This window comes from Otolemur garnettii, unplaced genomic scaffold (genome assembly GCF_000181295.1).
Source record: "Otolemur garnettii isolate 467f Iridium unplaced genomic scaffold, OtoGar3 scaffold00023, whole genome shotgun sequence".
In the NCBI taxonomy this organism is placed as follows: Eukaryota; Metazoa; Chordata; class Mammalia; order Primates; family Galagidae; genus Otolemur; species Otolemur garnettii.
The window spans coordinates 2,461,119-2,470,068 of record NW_003852418.1 but is presented as its reverse complement, the minus strand read 5'-3'; the positions used below and the strand labels follow the sequence as shown (position 1 = coordinate 2,470,068).

General features: G+C 47.9%; 1 non-coding gene across 1 annotated transcript; it reads left to right on the top strand.

Annotated features, from left to right (window-relative positions):
* The first annotated feature begins 3,523 nt into the window (after positions 1 to 3,523).
* Positions 3,524 to 3,630, top strand: LOC111724492. Its single transcript, XR_002772787.1, has one exon. It is a non-coding gene; the product is annotated as a U6 spliceosomal RNA (small nuclear RNA).
* Positions 3,631 to 8,950: the final 5,320 nt, after the last annotated feature.

Sequence of the window (8,950 nt, the reverse complement as noted above, 5' to 3'; positions counted from 1 at the left end):
TATTAGTTTGTAGTCCCAGAAGCAGTGTTAAATTATTTTTGAAAGAAGTTCAAAACACAGTAAGTATATTCTTTATTTTACTCTGTTTTTTGATCAACATAATTTAAGTGTGCCAAAGAAGTTTAACTGTAGGTTCCAGTGTATCATGATATTAAAAAAAAATTAAAAACACTGGTTTAAAGAGTCTTGAGCTGACAATTGGCTGAAAGAGTTGGGCTCTGTCTAATAGACCAGCAGGACCCAAGAAGGAATGGTGGGTTAAGTAAAGGTCTGTTAATCAGAGACAAACTACTGGACACACGCCCAGACTCGAGGAGTTTGTGTGTATATTAAGGACTGCAGGTATGTCTTGCATAGTCTTAGGCCGGTTAAAGAATCACAAAGGACATCTCCAAGAAGGGGAGGTTGGCATGAGGAGGCATATTTGATTTCATTTCTCACAGCTAGCAACTCAGTTTTAGGGATCCCTTTGGCCAAGAGGGCGTCTGGTCAGTCAATCGCTAAAGGGGGAGCCTTAAGATTACCTATTGCTAAGACAAGCAGGAAGCTAATTTTGTGGTCTCAGTAAGGATTTTGAGAGGAGGAACTGACCCCAGAAACTCTATAAAGGTACACGTGTGACACTACTAGGTCCTCTGCCAACAAATTCCAGGCTGGGACTTCTGCTGTCATTATGCTCACGAACACCAGGATTAGAAAAAGAAAAAGAACAATCCTCTTCCTTCTCAGATATGCTGCAAATAACACAAATAACAACTACTGCTGACTTTCATCTCCTGCTAATCGTGTGAGGCACGCACTGGGAAAGCGCATATACAAATTACACACGATTATTATTACTCCCATTTTACAGGCAAAGATGTGAAGGGCAAGAAAGGTCTCATCATTGTTCCAAAGTTGGGCAGCTGAGAAGTGGGTTAGCAAGGCTTGAAAGGAAGTTAGTTCACTTCTGGAGCCCACACTCCACCACAACGACATCCCGCTCTATACAAACTTCTCGTGATTGCAAGGAGACAAACGCTTCCATAGCAGTCTGGATGACTGAACGGGACTGCTGTGCTTATGCTCAGCCAAATCTCTGGCACAGCAAGCATTTATCAAACTAGTTAATAATTTGGACCTTCTTTTGAGAAAACTAACAGATGAACCTGAGTCAAACCTGTAATAAGCATGGGCAGATGTGGCATTCTCAGGCCTCAGGAAAGACGTCAGAGGACACTGTGATGTGTTTTCCAAATAGCCATTCAGTAAGTGCCCTTGACCAACACCCTTGGGCTGTCAGCCTCTTCACCAGTTGACTCAGCTGCCCAATTGACTCATCTCACCTAAGGCCACACCTTTTCATGGGGTATCCTGAATCCAATGACCCAGTGATTCCACAGTTTGAAAGTCGAGCCACTTTAGCCCAGCTGGGAACAACTCTGAAGGAGGCTCAGATACCCCCACAGGGTCCACTGAGGGTGCCTTCCATGTTACACTTTTCTCTCTGTCCTCTCCTGCTTCCCTCCGTGTCCATCCACAGGTTACACAGCCCAAGGGCATTCCTCAGAAACATCCTGCCTGCAAAAACTCTTCCAAATTCTGTGTCCCAGAGAACCCAACTGGCAACAGCGATACCCCCTGCCTGAAGCCACTTCAGTCACGGCCTGGTCTTCTACTAGTGACAGTCCACGTTCCACCTGCAGGTTTCCCTATGAGCCAATCAACAGTAGCTCCATGAAGGCACCAGAACATTGCCGCTTAAAGTGTCTCCCTCTCTGCTTTTCAAAATATTCACCCAATAATCCTTTATGGCCTTGTGGCAGGAAGAAGCCCCAAGAAGGGTTAGTTTAAATGGTGCCCTACCACTGCATCTCAGTCATAGATCAACACAACAGCTGTCTACAGTGTGCAGCCAAATATAGCAAAGGATGTTGAATAGATCACCTTCCTGCACCAAAATGGTACTTCTCTAACAAGTCTATTTCTTTCTCGGCTCCTTGATTTAGTGGCTTCCCCTAGTTTATGAAATATTTTTTACCCAGAGCCCACTGAAAACATCTTTGCCAAATAGAGTTCATCTTTGAACAGGTCACTTTTCTATTGAATTTTAACATTTCAAGAAGGAAAAGGGGGAGTATTTCTGACCCAGATATTCTTTGAACAAGTATTAAAGTGGGTTCCAAGGTGCCAGGATTTAAGCTCCGTTGACAGCCAATATAATCATCAGCTTGTAAAACAAAATCTTAAGTTCATGGCCGCACAGAGCACAGTGAACAGGCTTTGCTCAAATCACTCCAGTGATGAGGCATAAACAATTCTCATTTCTGTCCGTGGCCACGGCGCCTGTCTTGACTTCACACGGTAAGTGACAAAGCCATGATTTCAAACAGACCAGCTTGAATCTTTTGACAATCCTGTGCAGTTCAACAAATAATTATTGGATATCTCTTCAGTATGTATATTTTTGTGTTACCTCTCTGCCACTCTGTGAATGTTACCCTACAAATCATTAAATTTCTTTCTCCTATCTCTCTCTCTGCCTTTTGTCTACTATCATAGGAGGAAGAGCAGGGGGTGCTTCACTGAGAAGATGGAGGACAGTCTTCTCAGAATAAGAATGGAGGAGAAAGGAGTTCATTCTCCCCTTGGGAACTGGAGCTGAAGAAGATTTGACCCAGGAGGACTTCAAGAGGCAGAAGAAAGTTGTCAGAGGGCGATGGGGATTCTCCCTTTAATTCTCTAGACCAAGGTCCAAGTGAGGAAGTTGAGAGCTGAGGAGGGACTTTTACCTTGCTTCCCACTGGGGATACTTGCAAGAGAAGACCTTACAGGCTATGCCTACAACAGCATAAAGGGGGTGGACGCAGAATTGACGTCACAGAAAAGCACAGGTGTACAAAGAGAGAGCTTCTTTGCTCTCGGGTGCTCCAGACCACCTTGACCCTTGCTGTGCAGCCAGAATCCATAGCTCTGAGAAGTTCTGGAGGTAAAAAGTAGCTGAGGGTGCCATAATAAAGGTCCAGTTTCAGGGGCAGGGATGTGGCCCTTCCTCCTGGCATGTCCCCGTCCTGTGCTGCTGCGGACCCATGAAGTAGGCTATGTCTTCCATTCATGCACAGCCCAAGTGGCCCACCTGGAGCTCTCACCCCAGCCCACCTGGGACCCCTCTGCACAGCACTACAGGAAAAGGAATATGTTCAAAGCTTCTTTTAGAAACACTTATTACATGGCAGTCTCCTACGTGTTTATATAATATATGTAATACATAGAGAAAGACTATTAAATCCTTGCTAATCCCATGAGCTAGAAACTATAATCATCATTCCCATTGCACTGATATGGGTCACGGTATGGGGAGAAGGGAGGATCAAAAAGTGCCTTGCCCGGGATCTCACAGTTGGCCAGAGGCACACAGACCAGGGTTCAAACATAAGCCACCTGTCCTAGAGTCCATGAACTTAACCATTAGGCCACATTGTCTCTCCTTGATAGGGGGTGCTCATGGACAACAAGTGTGATGAATATAAGAACCATGTATACCGTGCTCGCTTCGGCAGCACATATACTAAAATTGGAACCATACAGAGAAGATTAGTATGGCCCCTGCACAAAGATGACACTCAAGTTTGTGAAGTGGTCCATATTTAAAAAAAAAAAACAGCTGGGCCTTGTTGCAGGCACCTGTAGTCCCAGCTACTTGGGAGGCTGAGGCAAGAGAATCACCTAAGCCCAAGAGCTGGAGGTTGCTGTGAGCTGTGACGCCACAGCACTCTACCAAGGGCGACAAAGTGAGACTCTGTGTCTATTAAAAAAAAAAAAGTCTGCCTTTGATTTTTTTACTGTTTCTTTGTATCATGAATTGCTTGAACGGTTTCTTAAAATGCATATTCCTGCAACTCTCCAGACAGAGTAAGAATCTGTACGGGTGGTTCTGATGCAAATGCTCCAAAGAACACATTCTGAACAATCCTCCCCCAGACCCCATCTCCTCCCTCCTTTTCTCCTCACTACACAGGCACTAGGTGGTGACTGTTGTGCACTTGTGATTCAAGTTCAGTCCCTCAGCTGCTCTGCAGTCAATGAGATCCCCAGAGATGGGAGCAAACATTTTCAGCCCCGATGACCATCTGTCCACAAGGAATACACATTAGTTCCAGTAGATGTCCTGTGGCTGTCACAGAGGAGCTTCTGATTCGGAGGGCAGGGTCCCTGGAGAATTCCTCCCTGTGTGTGGTGTGTTCCGAGGGCTCCAAGGCAGTGTCCACCCTCCTCCCCTGCCTTAGTGACATGTAGCATCTTTGAGTTTCACATCCTCATTCCACTGTGTTCCATCCCACATTCCTGCTCCCTGAGCCCTGGAGCTCTGCAAGGCTCTGTTTTCCCCTTGGGGGTTCCCAGAGTCGCGTCTGGTGATCTTTGTTTATTCCCACTTGCTGCCTCACTGACAATCTGTCCAACGAAGCTTCCCAGCTAGGATGAAATATCTCCTTGGAAGGCAGCTTCTGAGAGCTGGGGCGGTTCAGGGACTGGAGAGAGATGCAAATGGTGGTGTGGGTGCCTGGACCACCCTGCCATGGGTTCTGTCAGGGTGGTCTTGCCTGATGCAGGTGGAGTCCTTCAGAACCTCATTCACCCCATAACCAGCTGATGCAGGGGCCTCTTCCTCTTTCTGCCACCCTCCCAAGCCTCTTCCAGGAGTGATCCCCAAAAAGGAATCCCAGAGGATGACAGCAACTTTACAAAAATGCAAAGGTATCTTGAGCACTTCTCACTCTCCTTGTACAAAGAAGTAAACCAAGGCCCAGAGAGGAGAGAAACATACTTGACTCCTGAAGCAGGGAGAAGGATAGATGCACCTGACGGGGTACTTCCATGGTGCGTCACAGACCTGAGGACGGAATTCTGAGCTACCGCTGGTGCTTGGCAGGACCAGAGGCAGTGATGTTCTTGGAGGTGACCAAAAGTCAGGGGAGGGCCAAAGGCCAGTGCCTCTAGTGTGTACAGCCAAGAGATGCTTCCTGGGGAGAACTAAAGCTAATGCCAGACATTATTGAAAAACTGCAAGCCCCAAAGGAGGACACTGGGGACAGGCAAGAGGGAGCAAGGTGCCCAGAGGGGGCAGGGTGGAAGCAGAGGGTGAGCCTGACCAACAGTGTCTCCCTAAGCCATAGGGATGCTATGCCCCACCCCCAGCTTCCTACAGAGTTGGCACCACTATAGGTTTGGATTAGCAGGAAGTAGCAAAGGTGCCAATTTCAAAGAAATGAAGAACTTCCAGTGCTAATAGGTGAAAGCTAGGGCAAAGACCAGACCAGGAGAAGGAAGGTTGGCTGAAAATGAGGAATGAAAAGGATACATTAAAAGTCCATCGTTGCCATTACTAAGCCCGAAATGCCGCCCAGCTTGGATTTGACAGTTGTGTGCGGACTTGTGGGTTTTATACGCACAATAGAAGGAGTCGCGTTGGGTGGGGCTTGAGCCAGAAGTGGGAGGAGATGCTCCAGCTGCAAAAATCAAAAGGCAGAACCCTTCTAGAAGCCAGAGGGCGAGACTGAGAACGCACTGGAGACCTGGGGAGCTCAGGGCCGTCCGCAGAGGAGCCTGCCCCAGAGGTCAGGGACAGTCTGCACTTGCACTTGTCTGGTGACTGGCAAGGGGGGAGGAGGGCTCTGGCGCCAGAAAAACGGCTGGAAATGAGAGTGCCCTAGCCAGGGCCCGAGCTGGCAGAATTGAGGGCTAACGTGGTTGTCGGGGCTGCCCAAGACCAGGAGCTCTAAGGAAATCCAGGAACAAGGACAGTGCCAAAGCAGCACCACTGTCCACATCAAGGCCACTTCGCTGTCCTCATCATCCTCGGGCATGCTCACCCAGCACCCACCATTTGCTGACACTGTACCAAGTGATTTAATGACATTACTTTACATGAACCTTAAAGCAATGCGGGCCGGGCAGGGAACTCACACCTGTAATCCTAGCACTCGGGGAGGCCAAGGCATCTGGATTGATTGAGCTCACAAATTCAAGACCAGCCTGAGTGATACCTCATCTCTAGTAAAAATAGAAAAAAATAGCTGGGCGTTGTAGCAAGTGCCTGTAGTTCCAGCTGCTCCAGAGGCTGAAGAAGGAAGATCTCTTGAACCGAAGAGTTTGAGGTTGCCGTGAGCTGTGATGATGCCACAGCACTCTATCTAGGGTGACAGGAAAAAAAAAAAAAAAGCAGTGCAAATGTGCTTCAAAATATGAATCCGGAGAATGAGAAAAGCTAACGAAAAGCATCTCTCCTCTGCTCCTTAATTTTAGAGGCGGAGCAGCACGAGTTCAGAAAGCAAAGGATTTTCTTAAATCTGTATGAATCAATTCAGTTCGTGTGTTCGGGTAGCAAGCGTGTGGCTAGTGAGGGCTGGAACAGGGAGGGAGACGTGTGCTGTCACCATTTCTGGTTCACCAGCTGAAGGTGGTCACAGAGACAATGTAAGCTGTCCAGGGCAGCCCACCAGGGATGGCACCAAATTTGTCTCTGGGTCTGTCTGACTACAGAGTCGAATTGGTTGTGTCCCATCCCAGCTATGCAGGGATTGTAGGGCTCTTCGGAAGCTGAGCCAGGGACAGTGCTGGGGTCTGGGAAGGGACTATTGAGGAAGTACTAAGTAACAGAGAAAGTGGCAGCTGAGAACAGAGGTTGGGGGCTGAGGCTGACCATTTTTAGCTTGATAGTGTCCATCTGATTTTTCTCTGTAGCACCAATACCACTCAAAGCATCACTGATCTCACCTATCCTGGGCAAGTCTGGGTATGTCGTCCCAGCTTTTAAAAACCATTGTCCGTCTCCAGCCAACCCCAGAGAATGAAAGGAGGAAAAAATACTTTTCTGACTGGCAGAATTCATCAAAATGAATTGGCAACACCTATCAGCCTGAAACAGCAGTTTGCAACTTGCCTGGTAACAAATCTTTCCGGGGACATTATCTCACAGGGAACAACGCAGGATAAATTCTTAGCACAATATGATTCCTCCCTCCCTTCACCGCCTCCCCACTTCAGAAAGATTTAACATCTAATTCAGGGTTTGACGAGCTGCTTCATCTCTGTAGAAACACTGTTGATCTCTGTCGGACCCCAACGGCCTTGGGCAGAACAAACCCAAGGAAGGACGACACGGGGATGGTAGGCAGTGATAAATAAACACATTACTGCCGGCTCTGAAGGAGCTCCGTGACCTCAAACACAACTGCCGAGTTGTAGCTGTTTAACGAAAGTCACCCTATTTTCCTGCAACCTCAGGGTCAAGTGTGAAAGCCAAAGAGATGCCCACAGGGACAACCCCCTTCTGTCGGAATCCAGAAACAGCTGGGCACGTGGCTCTCATCAGAACCTCTCCTGGGATTTCCAAAACAAGCTAAAACACCTCCTAGGAGACGGGTCTCCCTGGAAAGGATTTTCCCAGGGAGGAAACTGAGGCTCTGAAGGAGTCGGGAAAGTGCTTTCTGTAGCCAGAAAGTGGTAGAGTTGAGGAGCAAAAGTAAATTGTGTTGAAAAATAACATCCCAGGGAGAACTGGGTTGTGGCTTGGTACGATCGTTACCGTCGCTGCTTTAGAGAAAATATCAATTTGTTATAAAAATATACATTTATGAATTGCTAAAACGAAAGGACACGCTTGAATTACACAGAAAAGCCAGTATTTTTATGCCGTTATCTGCGAACCGGGAGAGATTGTGGCCCTCGTTCCATCCCCGCCTTACAGAAACGTGAAGTGAGAACCGGAGAGGAGGTGGGGTCGGCTGAAAGGGGGCAGTGCACATGGCAGAGGTGGGGAGAAAGGCCACAGCCCCCTGACCCCGCCAAAGTCTTCACATCCTCTGGTTCACAGGAGAAAATAAAACACGTGGGCTGTGGAACACGTTCGGTAACAAGACTTGCACCAACCTGTTTGTGACAAGTGCCGTTTGAACAAAGAGCCGAGCAGGTCTGGGAGGATGTCCCACAGGGGGGACTTGGTCCAGGGTTTTCACTGAGAACTCACTTAACCTAACGTAACAGCACCATGCCTGGCACACTATAAATGCTCCGTAAATACGTGTGACCTGGATAAGTTTCCTTTCATTTCGGACAGATGGGCAGTGAGTGGACTCTCCTGGGAGTCCCTCCTCTTGACAGGTGGCTGACACTGAATCTTGTCTACCCTTTACTAATGCCTGCATTGTTTCCATCTGAATACCCACCGAATATTTTCTAGGAGACCTTATCGTTTGTTTGCCCACCTGGAAGCTGCCCGCATAATCTCCGCTTTCTCAGGAAGTGTGCACTGTGTCCCCTGCCCAGCTGAGACTGTTCATTGACATTGTTTCTACCGCTCTGGGTTGTGAAAGTACATAAAACGATACAGTCAAAGAAGACTGGGGTGCCTCTAATTCTGCAGTTGAAAAAAAATTCAAGAAAAGGCATTGTTTTAAGACTGTATTGGGGTCCTCGAACTTTTCAGACAGGGAGCCAGTTCACTGTCCCTCAGACCATTGGAGGGCTGGACTGTGGGCCCCAGGACGAGTCGACTTGCTAAACAGGACAGGCAGCAGCAGCAAAAACACGTGCGGGCCGTATAAATGTCCTCGGTGGGCCGCATGTGGCCCACAGGCGGTAGTTTGAGTATATCTTGTGTTGAGCAGCCCTTAGCGTAGAATCTTAGTACTTTTTCCCTGGTACACCGTATGTGTAAGAATATGTAGTGTACTGTTTATCTCCTCTCTGTGCTTGTGTATTCAAGAGAAAAAATGTGTGTATGCCTCCGTGTGCGCGTATCAGTTGGACAGTGCATTCATCAGCCTGGTCATAGGCACTTTAATGATGGAGCCCCGAGGAAGATGTCATCTCAGCTGTTATGGTGGCCAGGGAGCTGTCCTGCTCAGAGTTCCCTCAAAGGAACCTCCTGAGGGGAGTAGAAGTGCTTGTCAGTCCCAGCTGCCACTCCTTT